Source organism: Coptis chinensis, chromosome 3 (assembly GCF_015680905.1).
Source record: "Coptis chinensis isolate HL-2020 chromosome 3, ASM1568090v1, whole genome shotgun sequence".
NCBI lineage: Eukaryota > Viridiplantae > Streptophyta > Magnoliopsida > Ranunculales > Ranunculaceae > Coptis > Coptis chinensis.
This window is the reverse complement of record NC_141458.1, coordinates 19708717-19727009: the sequence shown is the minus strand read 5'-3', so window position 1 is coordinate 19727009 and position 18293 is coordinate 19708717. Positions and strand designations below refer to the sequence as shown.

The 18293-nt window shown below is 39.8% G+C and overlaps 1 pseudogene; it reads right to left on the bottom strand.

Moving 5' to 3' along the window:
* Nucleotides 1–17817: 17817 nt before the first annotated feature.
* LOC147508502 (small nucleolar RNA R71) lies at nucleotides 17818–17910 on the bottom strand (annotated as a pseudogene).
* Between the last annotated feature and the right edge of the window lie 383 nt (nucleotides 17911–18293).

Here is an 18293-nt window from a genome sequence, read left to right as displayed (position 1 = left end):
GGTTAAATTATAGTTTATATAATAAAACAGCTTGGTTTTTTATGTTAGTTATATCAAGCGGTCTAGGAGAAAGTAGTTTTGGGATGATCTAACGGTGATTATAAGACTTTTTTATTTAAGAAAAAAAACCCTCTAAACAAACCAAATCCAACGTCACTAAAGAAATAACATAGATAAAAAACAGAAAAAGGTTTTACCAAAACCCACGAAGGGCACCCCCCCCCCGTCCTGTTTCTCCATTGCCTGCAAAAATTTGTCCAACCAACCTGCATATTCGGCATTTGTGCAAGTCAATCTCTTTCACTCATGGAGCGATTATGCCGAGTAAAGATGCTGATCACAGTGAAATCATAGAAAAACTGCCCATTTTGACAAAGAAAAAGGAATATTACTAAAAACTGCCCATTTTGTGGCCGGAGAACGAAAATGCTTTTACGGTGGAAATTGATGAGTGATATCTCAGCGTCAACTTATATTCTTCCTTTCTTCTCAACGTGACCTTCAATTTTCAAGTCAGGTATTGCATCCCTATTTTATTTTGTTTTTTTTCTTTGCACTTCTTCTTTTTGTAATTTTGATTTTTTGTAGTTTTTCTTAATTGAAAAAATGACCGTTTAGTACCATGAACTTTGGTGGTTTTATCCATTTAGGCCACGAACTTTTTTTTTGAGCAAATTGGGCCATGACCTTTCTTTTTTGTATCAGTTTGGGCCACCGTTATCATTCCGTTACTTCACATGCTTATGTGGCGTGCCGGATGTATATGTGTTCGACCAAATGCTTATGTGTCACCGTTGAAGTGCACACCTAATCACCGGTGACATGGCATCGAAGTTTCAAAGTGTTTCGAACCCGAAATTTCACATAAGTTTCATAGAAATTTCACCGAAATTTCAAATTCACATAAGCCCACATATTCACATAAGCCCACATATTGATTTTGACCCAAGCCCAACAAAACCAAAAAAATTCACTGTTCATCTTCCTCACCAACGCCTCCACCACCACCACCGGATTATGAGGATTCAAAACCTTCCATTTACTTGATACCTTAATCATGCGATTAAAATTTTATGTGGACAACAATTCAGTAGTCAACACTCAACAACACTATCGTCATCAATGTAGGCAATGGAGAAAAAAGAAGCGAAGCGAGCAGCAGGAGCTACTGGTGCGCACCCTGACGCTTCCGGGAAGAAGAATGGAGGTCCAGTTGTGAAAGCACTCAACTGATGAGGAAAGGGCGCTACGCCGCTGGTCTCAAAGAAAAAAAAAGTCCCTGTGGTGTAAGCACTCATTGATTTGAAGGTCCAGTAATAGATGCTGGTGGTGGTATCATCCAAAAAGTTGCGTTTGAAGGGACCATGTTAACGTTAACATTACCCCAGTTCCTAAAGCCCACATAGGAACAAGCCCTTGATGCTTTTTGATATGTTGTTCTTTGAAACTGCACTTGCTTGAATAGGTGCTAAACTAGAAGAAACGAAACCCCATCGTTAATAGGATCAAAGAAATCACTAGTAACGGGGCGTTTTCTTTTCTTTATTCATATCTGCTGCTGGGTGTTTCTTGACTTGGAGATGTAGTTGGTATCTTTAAAGTTCCACCTACGACATAGCTATAGCAGGAATAGTTCCAGTTCCTCGTTCTTTGCAATAATAGCCGGTTCAAAGATGTTCAAGTAACCATCTAATAGTTTCACCATCGATTTATGACCAAGTTCTCTCTCGTTAATTGAAATATTCTTCTTTGCGCACATGTTGTTTGGCATACGTATCCTTCTTCCTCTTCCTTCTACTTTTGTGTGTCTATCTTTTGTTGATGCTCTTTTTGTTGTTCTTGGTTTTGTTATTTGCATCTGCATAGGTCTATCCCTCTAGAAGGATGAAAGAAAGGCGGGATGCTAAGCATATGAAGACTCTCTTATGACATCATCATGCCACATCAGATGTTTCTAGGTCAATTTCAAAATTCAAAGCGTGATTTTACGATGACGACATTATGACATCATCATGCCACATCAGCTGTTTCTAGGTGTCGATTACAGCAGAGCCACATAAGCTTCTGTTAAGCCACATTTGCATCCGTTAGTACATATCAGCATTTGAAATAACGGAAACACACCAGTGGCCTAACGTGATAGATTTTGCAAAGGTCATGGCCCAATTTGCTGAAAAAAAAAGTTCGTGGCCCAAATTGATAAAACCACCAAAGTTCATGGTACTAAAATGTCATTTTTTTTCTTCTTAATTTTATCTACAGTACTACTGCTCTATTCGTTTATCTACATCTGTAAATTCTTGTTGGTTTAAAGCCATTCAATTGTTTTTTATCTGAATGCAGGTGAAATAAAAATATGTAAGGGGAAATGTAATTTTTTATAAAAAGTTATGATGTTGTTAGCTATCTAATCTTGACAAATAATCGTCTCGCGTTAGGTGTACTAAAAGTATAGTCAACACAAAATATATTAGTAATACTTTTTTTACAAGCTTATTATTTGATTAGACTGGATCATTTTAGTTTGATTGCTTTTATTGTTAAGGATTGAATATTTCATTTTGACTGTTTTTTGGTGGTTATATATATGAAATAAAAGAACTTCTGTTCGGTTAAACATGAGAAACCCAGAGTTGCTAAGGAAGAAATACTAACCATGTCCCACAGGCCTGTTATAGAATCTTCGTTATGATTAGAATGCAAGGTGTTCAACATGTTACTAAAGATTATAGTTATGATACTAGGAACATGGATTCTGTAGCTCAATCAGACACTTAATTACCAATTTCAATCCACTCAGTAGAAATAGTCGACTTGATAATATATTTAGTTAACACCATCTTTTTGAGGAACTTGAAGTGAATTTCTGATCATTGAATTGTTTTATGAACATAAAGCAACCTGATGTTTATAAATGCCATACTTATCTAAACTTCAAGTATCACATTTATTTATGTGTTAAAAAGTTATACCTCGGATTACATGAGTTTGTACGTTTTGCTTGGAAATGGCTACACTAGACTAATCATCAATAGCCAATACTACAACAGTCTTCCACTTGAATCACTGTCATCCGAACAGAACCATTTCCTAAACCATTTTATAAGCCACAATGGGACTCCTCACTATATGCTTAGCTCCATCATCTTCCCAAACCAGAGAACCAAATGAGGTAGTCCCTTTCATCTGTTGGCTGTCGATAGATAAACTGAAGCTAAGGCTCTCATACTTATCGCTAAAAGTAAGTGTATCCGGTGTGGGCAATTTTTCTATGATTTTCACGATGATTAGCTTCTTTGCTTCTAAAGTTCTGCCTGTACCAAATCTGCTCATAATAGTTATAATAACACATTGCATCTTAGATCATCATCTTAGATCTACCCCTTTGTGTTCATGTAAATAATTTACATATAAAAAATAGTTTCTAACGGCAATAGAAGGTGTTTTCATCCAATTCTTATGCGAGTCTTTAATTCTTAGTTTGATTGTCACCTTATTGCCTTATTCTTAGCAATTCATCACTGATGCTACCCCGTCGACTTATACCGACTGGTGACTACAATCCACCATATTCCTTGAGAAAGCTAGCTAGATTTATTTATTTTTATTTATTTTTTTTGTATCGATCAACTTTACAATCTAGAATGGAGCCACTTCTAGTTCAATTTTTCTTCAGTAACAGGTACGTTCCTCTTTGTCTTTGTTATTGAAACTTTTTATGGGATTGATATCTTTATTTCTTGGATAATTTGTATCACATGATTATGCTCTCACTTTGTTATAAGATCGTAACCATATATTCACTTCACTACTTCATAAAGTTTGTTGGTTTGGAACTTGACTCAAACTTTACTTACCTACATATTAAAGAGAACCTACGCTTGCACTGTTGCACAAAACAACAGCCACACATAATTTTATAATTAATTCAGACGAGATTGAAATGGGGGATTTCAATTTAGCATTAGTAATAATAACAATAGTAGTATGCATATTAGTATACCTGTTCAACATTTACTTATTAGTAAACCAATTTTATTTTCCTAAATTTGTTGTCGTTTTCGGTTTATTAGTTGTTGCAATCTCAATACTCATGTTATGTACTTTTTGCAATTCTCATTACTTTCTCAACTTCTGATTGTAGGATTCAGCAAGTAGATTGTGCAAAAGAGAGACACTCCTCCAAGTCTTCTCAGTAAACTTCTTCAGGTACTCTCTATTATCTTATTATTATAGTGGTTCTTTAATTCAGGATGGGGAGAAGAACTCAGCCACATTGTGATTGAGCAGAGCACAATATTTAAAAGCAATATATGTTGCAAAAATATCAAGTGAGAAGGAAAAAAAAAGGACTGATTGGTGTAAAATAGAGTTACATAGAAATTGGCTATTGGTAATTGGCTGTTAGAGGAAGTGACCCAATAGAAATAAGAGCTTAATTTTTGGTCGGAAAAAGGAAAAAGATGAAGATGCGGAATATGGTCATCGCAATAACAAATGCCAATTTTCAAATTCGGCAAGTACAATACTGTCCTTTCTTTGCTTAATATGTATCCTTTCTAGAGAAATTTTTGAGAGAATAATTGTTAGGCACTTATACGTTCTTCTTCCTACTTATTTTGGTATTTCACTTAAATTTTTCTTCTTCGTTCCGACAGATTTTGGTACTTGCATAAATCGACCTACTCAAATTCAAGCAATATGCATAACTATAAAATATGGCTTGAGTAGCGTAGCCACGGGCTAAATTCTAGTTGTGTGTACCCTATATCATATTTTCGGTCCAGAACGTACTCGGATCATGGACTGGGAGTGGGACCAGCGATGGATTAGTCGGGTGGCAGTCAAATAAACACTTTTGGATCATCCAGCCCTCTCATCCGTCAGAGTTCACAACAGGTCCAGGGCCCATCCGGGTGGCCCAAGTTCATGGATCAAATCCGTTTGGATGATTCTGATCCAGTAACCCGATCCGCGGAGGCGAGGGATCCTAGCGCAATCTGATAAGATCTTGCACAAGGATAGAACATCCGTTCGGATAATTTTGATCCAATAACCCGATCCGTGGAGGCGATAAATCCTATTGCAATATGATAAGATCTTGCACAAGGATAGAACATCCGTACGGATAATTCTGATCCAGTAACCTGATCCGCGGAGGTGATACATCCTATTACAATCCGATAAGATCTTGCACAAGGATAGAATGAAATCTTAGGGAATGATCCTATTTTAGATAGGATCGTACTAGGATTCAGGATGGAAGGTAATCTCCGAGAATCACTTTCTTGGCCGCCAAGGCAGGAGATTGCTATATATATGGAGGCTTCTGCAGCTTCCAGAACTACGTTTGAAGAGACTTGATCCCGGATTCCTTACTGGGTACGTAGGCAACCAGAACGTTGGTGCAGTCTCTATCCTTCCAAAATACCTAATCCCCTTTCTTTCAAGCTTTCGGAAGCACCATTACATCGGGAGTGTCGGGTTAACTTTTTGCCTCGACATTCTTTGTCGCCGTCTGTGGGGATCATTCCCACGATCACGTGGTCTTCCGTTGAAGCGTAATATCCTCGACCTTATTTTTCATACGTCCTTGTTACCATGACTGAAAAAATTGTGATGAGTAACATAGAAGCTGCCAATTGGCACGTAGCGACTCGGCAGAACATGGAGACTGTTCCAGGCACCACCACAGAGGTGGGGCAGTCGAGTTCTTTCTCTCAGAACGGAGGAAACAGACTATCTGAAACAGTTCTACACACTTTGGAGGCACTAGGAATTCGGGAATCTAATCCCTGTGTCCCTCGCCGTAACGCTGTGCGGAGCACAAGAGCTGCTAGAATACACGTCAGGGATGGTCTTGATGAACCCACATGTAATGCTACTATGCGACATCCTGGAAGGGGCCAGAGAGGCCGACATGGTAACCCACGCGCCTCCATCAGGAACCCGCAATACCAATCAAATTTAGCTCTTATCTCTCTTTTGACAAGAATAGTTGCGGAAAATGAGAGTTTGAGAAATCAACTAGGCAAACGGCCTAGAGACCCTGAGGAGCACCAATGGGTCGAGTCCCTTTTGTCTGAACGTAGGCAGAGGCAAAGGGCCTAACCGAGACAACGCGAAGATCCTAACAATGGCCAAAACCTTATTCACAATAATGGTCGCATTAGAGATCCAAGCCAAAGCCGGACAATCCACCATATCGTGCCGGTCCCCACTCATTCACAGTCAAACAATGTCTGGGATCGTTTGGGCACAAATCCTCGGACACACCAGTCACAACAATTTAGAACTCCAGCAACTGCATTGAGTTCCAGTTCAGAAATGCCAGCATCCATGGAGGTGTCCAGATCAAGATATGAATCCCAGCACACAAATCGGAATGAGAGTCCACTACCTACTAACAGAGTGGTAGGCAGAAGGCGGGGTATAATCGAACGTCGGCAACGATCGAATCCCAATCGAATCTTAGCCTGCGATGAACGGATCTGGAGAGAAGAGAATCAAGATGAAGACAACTATGAGAATATGAATGAACAAAGGGTTAAGGAATTGATTAACCAAGCCGTGACCAGGCAAACCATCCGAGACGATCCACTCTTGGAAAGGGCTGTGCGAGGTCCGAAATTTTCACCCTTTGTAAATGACATTAGGGATTGTGTTCATCCTGAGGCATTCAAACAACCCCCTCTTCTGACTTACGATGACGTGGATGGATGTCCGAACGAGCACGCCATGAGCTACCAAGCGGCTATGACCTTATGGGAATTTCATGAGTCATTAATGTGTCGTATTTTTCCAGCAACATTGAAAGGATACACACTATCCTGGTTCAACAAGTTGGCTCCACATTCAATTGATTCATTTACCAAGCTCAGTGATATGTTCGTTGAACGTTTTCAGTACAATATGAAGACGAAGAAGAGTCCGAGCACACTGTTCAATCTCGCTATGGAGAAAGGTGAAACAATTAAGAGTTTAGTACGACGGTTCAGGAAGCTTCACGCTGAAGTTCAGGATGTGAGTGATGCTTTTGCAATACAGGCATTCCATCAAGCGTTGCATTTCGATAGAGATGGACTTTACAACTCTCTTACTCGAAAGCCGCCTACCACCCTCTCTGATTTATTCACCCGAGTGGAAGGGTACGTTCGAGTGGAAGATGATCAAAAGTCTCGACAGAGAAAGGATGGCGTAGATCCCACTTCCAAGGAATCCACAAAGGATAAGCTTACCAATCAAGGTAACAAGAGGAGTACTCAGAATAATACAAAGGCCCCAAATCTAGATAAAAAGGTATTCACCCCTTTGACTCTTGGCCTTGCAAACCTGTGCGAAAAAATCAGAACTAAGAAAATATTACTGCCAGCTCGGCCGCTACCAGAAGATCCGATAGGTAGGTGGGATAAAAATCGAAAATGCAGATATCACAATGATATTGGGCATGAAACAGATCACTGCAGAGTTTTAAAGAAAGAAGTTTAACGCCTCGTTGATGATGGACAACTTACTGAGTTTGTTCAAAACAAGCCTCGGTCAGCCTATATCAACTTGGCTGAACACAACGTTATCGATGTATGCCACGTACGTGTTGATAGCGTCTCCCACCGTCAGCGTAAGATAGAAACACGCTTGAAACTTCGTCATATACAAGATCATTACCAGGTCAACAATTTCAATTTTGACCAAGGTATCAATATTGAGACCTATGAAGGCCACGAGTTGAAGTTCACTGAGAACGACGAAAAAGGGGTTTATTACCCCCACAATGACGTTGTTGTCATTACTGCATGGATAGGAATCTTTAGGGTGCAGAAGGTTCTTATCGATATAGGAAGCTCAGCTAGCGTGTTATTCACCAGGGCTTACTCGGGATGAAATTGTCAAAGGACCTGATCATAGAAGACCGTAATCCAATCATTGGGTGCAAGGGAGAACCAGCCCATGCTATTGGAAATGTTCATCTCCCTATCACACTTGGGCATCAATCTGTCAGGATAAATTTTCTTCTAGTAGATTGTGGTTCTTGTTATAATGCAATTTTTGGCAGGGATTGGATCCATGCCAATCATGCTGTTGTATCTACCTTCCACCTGGCATTGAAATTCCCGGCGCCAACGGGAGTCTGTAAGGTCCGCAGTGACCAGATAATGTCGCATCAGTGTCACGATTTGGCACTAGATGATACCAGGAAATCCAAAGTCCGGGGCAACACGATCCTCCAGGGTGATCATGCCAAATAGCAATTACAGAAATGTTGGGCTTATCAGGTATGAGAAGCCCGACCCTCTGTAGAAGGTCCCTCAATCGATTAGTTGGAAGAAGTTCAGATAGGGGGCAAGAACCACGAAACTACTTTCATCGCTGCCGGTTTACCCCTTGCTGAAAAAAGAGCTCTAATTCACCTATTATGGGATTATCAAGAAATATTTGCCTGGAATATTGACCAAATGCCTGGAATCGACACGGATGTCGCTTGCCACAGGCTCGATATGGACCCGAGATTCAAACCGGTTTGACAAAGACCAAGGAGGATGGCTCCCGAGCGAAAGTTGAATGTCAATGACGAGATTGGTAAATTGCTGGGAGCAGGGTTCATTAAGCCCGTTGAATACCCGACTTGGGTATCCAATATCGTCGCGGTTCCAAAGAAAAATGGGAAGCTCAGGGTTTGCATTGACTTCACCAACCTAAACAAAGCTTGCCCAGTGCATCCATACCCAATACCTCACATCTCAGATCTAGTCGATGCAACCTCAGGATTCGAACGTCTGTCATTCATGGACGCTTCCTCTGGTTATAACCAGATACCTCTGCATGAGGAGGACCAGGAGCACATGGCATTCGTCACAGACCAAGGCCTATATTGCTTTCTAGTCATGCCATTCGGTCTGAAGAATGCAGGCACCACCTATTAGAGGATGATGAATACAATGTTTGCCGATCTGATCGGGCGTATCATGGAAGTTTACATCGATGACATGATGGTCAAATCCAAAAAAACACCCGACCACCTTCAGCATTTACAAGAGATAATCGATAAGCTCGTCAGATATAAACTGAAGTTGAACCCTTTGAAATGTTCTTTTGGGTTAGCGTCTGGAAAGTTCTTAGGATTTCTGATGACCCGACGGGGTATTGAGGCAAACCCGGAGCAGATTCGGGCCATTCTCGAAATGCCCCCACCATCGAATAAAAAGGAAATTCAGCGGCTCACTGGTTGTTTGGCAGCCCTGAATAGATTTATATAAAATTATTCGGATCGATGCAAGCTATTTTTTCAAACGTTGAAAGGTGCCTTAGTTTGGAACGAGGACTGTGATAGGGCTTTTAAGGAAATTAAAGTGTACTTGGTATCACCCCCCGTCCTGGCCAGTCCGCAAACTGGCCAAGACATTGAAATTTATAATTTGGCAGCTTCTGAGATCGCAGTAAGCGCAATATTGTTCGTGGAAATCCCAGAAGAGCGCCCAATATACTTCATTAGCAAAATGTTGACTGGCTCAGAGAGTAGATATTCTAAAATTAAGAAAATCGTGCTTGCCTTGGTGCATGCAGCAAGTAGGCTTAAGCCGTATTTTCAGGGACGTGTTGTTAAAGTATATACAGAATATCCCCTTCGCAAGGCACTCGGATGAGCCAAAGAGTCTGGCCGCCTCGTTGATTGGTCCAACTATCTAAGTGCTTACCACATCTTATATGAGCCTCACACTGCAGAAAAAGGTCATGCATTAGCTTCTCTGATGGCGGATTTCCTTGTAGAAGATATCGTGGTTTCGCCTGAGTTATTCGAGAAGGAACAGCTGCAAGATTTTCCCAACCGCCAATCTGACTCCGTTGAAGAACGTTTTACCAGAGGCGAGGCATGGGTTATGTATACAGATGGTTCAAGTAGTAGGAAGGGGTTCAGGATCGGTTGTGTGATAGTCAACCCAAACGGTAGCCGAATCGAAAGGTCCGTCTGACTTTGCTTTCCTGCTTCCAACAATGAAGCCGAATATGAAGCAGCAATATTTGGAATGAGAGCGGCTCTCGAAATGGGGGCAAAGGAAATCAATATGGTAATAGATTCTAAGCTAGTTGCTTGTCAGTTTGGAGGGTCATATCAAGCATGAGATGAGTGAATGGAGGATTATTTAGATCTGATACGCGATCTCGTTGCAAAATTTGTGCCCATCTCAATTTCGCAAAGACTAAGGAATGATGTTCGGTACGCCGATGCATTAGCCTACCTTTCAGCAGTAGTTGATTCAATGGAACCTCAAAATATCAGGGTAGAGGTCTAGTTAATGCCTAGCATTGACCTCCCATTGCCAGATATGGCTGACGTCTATGCTGTCGAGTGCAAGGCATTCACATAGATTTATGCAGTTACGACACACAGCAAAGCGAGGGACAAGCACCAAGATCATCCTACTTAAGCTTCTCCTCGCAACCATGAGCAGGATACAGACATCTCCCCAATAATGGTTACTGACTCTGCAACCACAGACAATGAGGTTGTACAGGAGGATGATTCTGCAGCGGATTCTGAAACAGATCTTGTTGACAATACTCTTGAAATACCGGACGATCAGTTTTCCGACATCGAGTCCATGGAACTTCTTCTTCCCGATTGGCGTTGAAATCTGGTTGAATTCTTACAGACTGGAGAACTCCCCGTAGACAAGGTTTTCTCTGACAAAGTCAAACGGGATGCGTGGTAGTTTGTGTTGTTACCTACCTCGGAGGGGGGATCCCGCCTTTACAGAAAACCTATGGGTTCAGGCCCACTCCTCCGATGTCTTACTCCTGAACAGGGACAATAGATCTTAAAAGAAATTCACGAAGGCATCTGTGGAAATCATTCGGGTGGTAGGAGTCTCGCTCACAAAGCTCTCACCCAAGGATACAGGTGGCCATATATGCAAAAAGATGCCGAACGGTTTGTCCAAATCTGTGTACCATGCTAGAAACATGCTTGGATCGTTAAGCTTCTTGCAAATGAGCTTCATCCCATACTTCGCCCTTGGCCATTTGCTAAGTGGGGACTCGACATTGTGGGTCCTTTGCCTAAGGCCCCAGGTAATGTAAGGTTTCTCTTGGTCGCAACTGATTATTTCACGAAGTGGGTTGAAGCTGTGTCCTTAAGTCAGATTCAGTCTTCAGACGTCAAACAGTTCATCTGGCGCAATATTGTGTGTCGATTCGGCGTGCCAGCTGAAATGGTATCGGACAACGGACGCTAATTTGATTCTACTGAGATCCACATCTTCTGCAAATCCTTGAAGATACGGCATAACTTCTCTGCGCCTGATAACCGTAAAATAAATAGTTTTACTAATGAATAAAGCGATGAAACTCTAAACGAAAGTAAAACTAAAACTGAACTTATACTAGAATTATCAAAGATTTCTACTCTCGATACTATTGAAGTAGAGTTAGATTAGAAGATTCGTTCCACTCCTAGTTCTTTAGCATTCAAGTTTTCTACGACTATCAATCCTACCAAAGTCAATGAGAGAATTACGAATTATACTACGAAATGCTACGAAATACTAAGGTTTGAATCTAGAATAAGAATTAGGGGGGAATTGAATCCACCTTGAATCCAACTTAAGAAACTAGCATAGATTTTTGTAATCCAATTCTTACGGTAAGAATTGGTCGTTCTAATCCCTAATTATACATGACATCTCTACCAATTCATAACTAGCATGTGAGCACGTCCACCAATTCTCATGGTGAATCAACGACCTCTTAGAGTGGAATAGACTCTTACAACGATTCTAAGCTAACAAAATCAAATTTTCATCAAGGCTTCATCAAACCCCTCTAATGGAGGTTTAACCTTGATTCATCAAACTATCCTTTCCATATGAAATTGAATACGACATAATATAAAGATCCTAACTTTATTAAATTTAACTAAACAATAATTGAAATCTAAATTAATAACTAAGAAATCATTAAATAACAATAATCAAAATTAATCTAAACAATCATAAAATAACAAGATCAAATTTAACAAGAACTAACTATTTTATTTATCTAATGAATGATGTTCAATGATTCAAATAACTAATCTAAAACAAGGAATGAAAACTAACTAATGGAATGGAAACTAATTAATTAAATCCAAAAACTAGATCTAGAACTAAGCTTTTTAATGGCTACTCTACTGGCTACTTTCTAACATAAACTAATTGATACTTAAGAGCTAAGTCTTGTGTGTGGAAATGGAGGAGACAAGATCCATATTTTCGTGCATGGGCTGAGGGTCCATATTTTGGGCTAGAAAATCGAGCCCAAAGCCCAATTTTTTCAGTCCATTGACCTTTTTTCAGCTAGCTTTGACTTTAATAGGCTTTTCATCCACTTATGCTCCTTTGATTGGGTTAAGGTTTAGACCATTTGAAAGCTCTTTCCGAGCCGGTCATTTTGACATAAGGCATGCCCAATTCCGAGGCCTGAGTCTAAAGATACAATTTTCGGAAGCTCTGCTGACTTTTGTATGCTGTTTCAGTCCGTCTTGGCCTTTAATCCCAGAATTTCTTAGCAACCAACCCTTTGCTCCTTTATATCACCAAAGTGACACATTTCTACACATAATTGACTTCAATGCCTAAAATACATAAAAGCACGTAATTAGCATTAACTCTTATTTATTACTCACATAATTGGTCTAAAAGTATTATTGTTAAAGGGTTAAAACTACAGGTTTGGGCTCTTATCAGCGCCCTACTATCCCTAGGGAAATGGACAGGTAGAAGCAACAAACCGTGTTATTCTTGACATGTTGAAAAAAAGGCTTGAATCAGCTAAAGGAAACTGGGCAAAACAATTACCAGGAGTGCTTTGGGCTTAGAAGACAACCCCCCGTCGTTCAACAGGAATGTCACCCTTTTCATTGGCATATGGAACGGAAGCGGTACTCCTAACTAAAATAATTGCTCCAACAACGTGCACACAAGCCATCTCCACAGAGACGAGTGTTGACATCTTGGCTCGTGACAAAGTCATGGTGGATGAGCTTAGAGATGAAACCCTGCAGAATCTCATGACTTACCAGGACTCTATGAAGCACAGTTATGATAAGAAGTTATGCGCACGGGAATTCAAACTAGGTGATTGGGTCTTACATACAAGGCAAAGGAGCAACGAAGAACCCAACAGTGGGAAACTCGGTGAAAACTGGGAGGGCCCTTTTATCATTGAAAGGCTCGCATCTAAAGGTTCTTATTTTCTCAAGAACTTGACTGGCGATGTTCTACCCTGGAATGCGTCTCATTTGCATTTATTTAACAAGTAAATTAATTATCATTAATTCCACCAATAAATTTCACATACATTGTACTTTCCTTCCATTTATCATTAATAAATTTCATTTTCATTTACATTATGTTTTAATTTCATATTGGTTACTTAGTTTTACACTTATTAAACCCAGGTGGCGAAGGCCATCCTACACTTCAGTTTCGGCTTGCGTGGTGCAGTGGGCCTACGCCTGGTATCATGGTTTAACAATGTAAACCCAAAAACAATAATGTATCATTTTTGGTCTGGGTGCAATTGTTTGGATTACATCAAGCGTATACCCTTGGTGGCGAAGTCTACGCTACACTCAGATTTAAACCCAACTAATGAGGCACTTCTTGGTTCTCCATTGGTCAACACATGAATCATCTATTGGAGCATCTTTGCAATGTAAGTACGCTTGTTCTTCAAGTGACTTAGTTGCATTAATATAGTCGCGGCAACGGTAGACCACTGTCTAATATTTTATGAAGATGGTTAGATATTACACATATCCTATCTGTGTTACGTCCACTTTTGAAGGCTCTATGAAGAGAATCTTGCAGATTAGTGCCAATTCTCGCTTAGGATATGGTATAGTGATCAAGCAAGTGGACATGTGATTTCTCTATCCGGATTTTACTTCTCCCTTGTGTCATTTCTCAAATGTTCACTCATATAAGGCTTTAGGCTATATTCTCACAGGATTTGTAGAATAAGTACTCTAGCCTAGATTTCAGAAACTTACTGCCAACAATCATAGATACTCATGTAACATATTTATAGATAGATGCAAGAATTATTACCTATATATTAGCCTAAGTTTATAAAAACTATTCTAATGTAAAAGCTACGTAGAGACTTCTAGATTATTGAGAGCATAGAGAAAGAAAACAATACCAATATTCCTAAGTGTATAGCATACTTTTTATTTATATATTTTTATAATTTTTGAATTTTTTAACTAGAAAACAAGTGCATATTATACATATCTATATCCTAACAGATGCTTTAATTACACGTGTTTCTATGCCCCTCCCAAACAAGAAACATGCTTTGTCCTCAAAGTATTTAAATAACTAGGGTAGAGAAATACCATTGAAACGCGTGAAATTCTAGAGCATCTACAAAATAAGGTTAAACATACTAATATAGAAAGGAAAAACTGACGCAACTCTATAAGAGTTCCACCCGTTATGGGGTTAATTAGAAATAGATTGCTTGGGATATAAGTAGACACTAACTGAAATAAAAACTAACCTTAACTCCCGTTTAAGCATTTTCCTCATTTCCCTCTCTAAAGAGAGGAGGTTCCTTCGCATCCTGCCATGCCATGATAACTTACCAAGCCCGCCGCCGTGTGTCATCAACTTGTGCTAACCTGTCTAGTGTTACTATGTCTGATGGGGTGTAAGGAGCAACCAAATGAGGTAGCACCTGCCATCCCGGCCAAGTCATTATTCGAAATGTGCGAACCACCAAATTGGTGGGTCTCATGACTTCAACCATTTTCTAATCCGTGAACTGGGTACAGAATTCAGGTAGACAACTGAGCATGATGCGGCAAACCAAAACAGGCATAAGAAGATACTTATTTCGCATGCTTTGGGCTCTCTTAAGACTAGCCACTAATACTGGGGAATGTCATATTGGCGGCGTCCCTCCTCGCCTAAAGCAAGGAAAACGTCACCGGTGGTACTATTTGCGGAGCGAAACCGCTAATCCCCTAAAATATTCATCGGGATGAATAACATAGTGGTGCTTACATTTAGGGGACGGGCTACCAAGGGGCTATGTTGTAATGCCCTTGGTCCATTATACCTAAATACCCTTCCCCATAATACTCATGGAAATATGTATAGTCATACAAGTATGCATTATCGGTCATATATCTCCATGTGTGAATAGGATCAGGTATTGATATTCCCGAAACTAATGCTACTACATACTTATTGAATTCTAGTAGTGTGTCATCGACCATGACAGAGAATTCTTGTTCTCCATCTTGGTTACAATAGAACTTAACATTATTGTAAAAAAATTCAGTAAGCTAAGGTGAATACGAGTCGTCTTCACTTACCAGAAGATGCCTCCATCCAAACTGCATGATCCTTTCGCGGAACCAATGTCCATAACTCTTGCTCCCCAACAAGTGTTCGAAAGACTGCTCCGATATTACTATAGGAGAAGTGATAAGAGCCCAAAACTGTAGTTTTAACCCTGTAACAGTCATACTATTAGACCAATTATGTGAGTAATAATTAAGAGTTAACACTGATTACTTGTTTTTATGCATTTCAGGTTTCAAAGTCCATTATGTGTAGAAATGTGCCACTTTAGCGAGATAAAGGAGCAAAGGTCGGTTACTAAGGAGTTCCGTGATTAAAGGCCAAGATTCAAGAAGACAAAGCCTTTCTAAAGCCCGGTCAAAAGCTGAAAAGTCGACGAAGCGTAAAACAACACACAAAGTCGTGAGAACTCCGAAGGCCATATCTTTGGACTCAGACCTCGGAATGGGGCCTACCTTATGTCGAAACGACCGGCTCGGAAAGAGCTTTCCAATGGTCTAAGCCTTGATCCAATCAGAGGAGCAGAAGCAGACGAAAAGTCTGTTGAAGCCAACTGCAGCTGAAGAGGCCTTTTTGGACTGAAAGAATTGGGTTTTGGGCCTGATTCTCTGGCCCAAAACATGGCTCCAAGCCCATGCACGATTTTTGGATCTGAATGTATAAAAACCAAAGCTTCAGCTCTTTGTTAATGGTAGATAGTTAATGGTAGATAGTTAGGTTAGAAAATAAAGGTAGCTTAGAATAGAAAGTAGCCATTAGAATAGCTTCTAGATCTAGATTTAATTGTTTTTAATTAAGTTTAGTTTCAAATCCAATTCTTGTTTTAGATTAAACTCTTAAATCATTGATCTTCATTGATTAGATAAATAAATTAGTAGATTCTTATTCAATTCGTTTTCCTGTCATTACATTTATAGATCTAGTTTAAATTCTTGTTGATATCATGTCTTAATTATTAATTAGATTTTAATTATTATTTAAATTAGATTAGTAAATTTCAATTCTTTATAGTATGTTTAGTTTTAATTTAATTGGGAATGATAGCGTGATGATTCTCGGCTAAACCTCCATTGAGGGGGTTGAGAAGCCTTGATGAAAGCTTGATTCCGATTATCGTAGAAGTCGTTAATAATTTCCTTTCCACTCTAGAAACGATTAGTTCACCATGAGAATGGGTTTAATCGTTCACATACTAGTTATGAATTGGTAGGAATGCCATGTGTAATTAGGGATTAGGAGTAACCATATTGTTCTGCGAAGCAGTTCAATTCGGATTACGATGATTCGTCGTTAGTAGGATTAAGTCGAGTTAAGGTGGAATCAATCCCCCTCTAACTCCTTATCATAGAATCAACGTAGCATTCCCATAGTTATTTTGATAATCGACTAGTTGCATCTTGTGGGTAGTTGTATCGTAGTCTAGTTGCCACTTCGTAAATCTCTCATTAGACTTTAGAGTTAAGAGTATTTATACGTAGAGAACATGAACATGCAGAAGGACTAGGAGTGGAACGAACTTCCCACTCCACTATATCTCATAGGATTAAGAGTAGAATCTTTGATAAACATATATGAGTACAAGATAGTTTTAGTTTACTTACGTTTTGAGTTTTATCGTTCATTTCGTAGGTAAACTATTCATTTTAGTTAAACTATGAAAACATTCCATGCTAGAGAACTAGGAGTGGAACGAATTTGTTACTCCACTCTATTTCGATAGATTTGAGAGTAGAAACTTTGATAAAGATAGACTCGTAAATAGTTTGTAGTTTTACTTTCGTATAGAGTTTCATCGCTTTATTTCGTAGGTAAAACTATTCAATTTTATCTTTTATCAATAAGCGAAGCAAGGACGCAATCAGGTATTCCTTTCTTCCGCACCTCGCATCTCCTGTTAGAGATTTATACTAGTATATCAGAATTGTTTGGAGTGTTGATGTGTTTAGCTAAATTTGGTTTTAGCCTTGTATGAGATTAAGGTCTGGCCGAACAAAAACACCGAACGTAATTACACAACAACGTCAACAAACAAGTCTATCTAGTATACCACCCACTACACCTCTAGCTACTATTTCACACACATCACGACCAATGCCCGGCGAAGAAGAGACTCCTCTCTCGACTTCTACAAAGCCTTGGCGATAGGCCCAAATCTTGCATCGTTCTAGCGGACCCGATTGGGGATTTCGAATCCCCCAAATATTTTAATTTGTTACCCGTTTTTCATGGATTAGACCATGAAAAACCTTATCGGCTACGCGTAGGATTGAACAAGTCCTAACAACATTCCACCATCCTACGGTTGGTGCGAACAAATTAAACTCGGGGTATTCCCTTTCACCTTAGCCGATAAAGCGGCGTCTTGGTTAACTGCCCAAACGCGCTAATTACATGGACTCGTGGGCTAAACTTGTTCACTGTTTATGGAACATTTTTACCCACCCCTAAAAGACGGATGAGATGCTTTCCAAGATTCATTTCTTTTCGACAAAATCCTCATGAAACATTTTGAGGCTTGGAATCGTTTCACCGATCTCCTTATAGAGTGTCCACATCATAACTTAGCGAAAAGACCGTTAGTTAGTTGCCTTTTCAAAGAACTTCTACACCACCATAAAGAAGTCCTAGACATAATGAATGGGGGTAGTTTCTTAAGCAAAGGAGCCTCGGAGGCTTATAAATTTTTAGAGGATCAAACTAAAGCGAAATAACAACTGGGGGTGATGATATCCACCACGCTCGCTAGTTCATCAAATCTGATTAAGGCCGCGGTATGTTTGAAATTAAACACGATCCCGAGCTTAAAACTCTAATCGAATCACTCACTAAAAAGGTAGAGGCCATTTCTGTTCAACAAAAGTCTATCCTCGTCATGAGCGTAAATTCAAATCCATGTAGTTTTCTGTTTGAGCCCACGAGCATCCCGACTCCCAATCGTCTTATAGC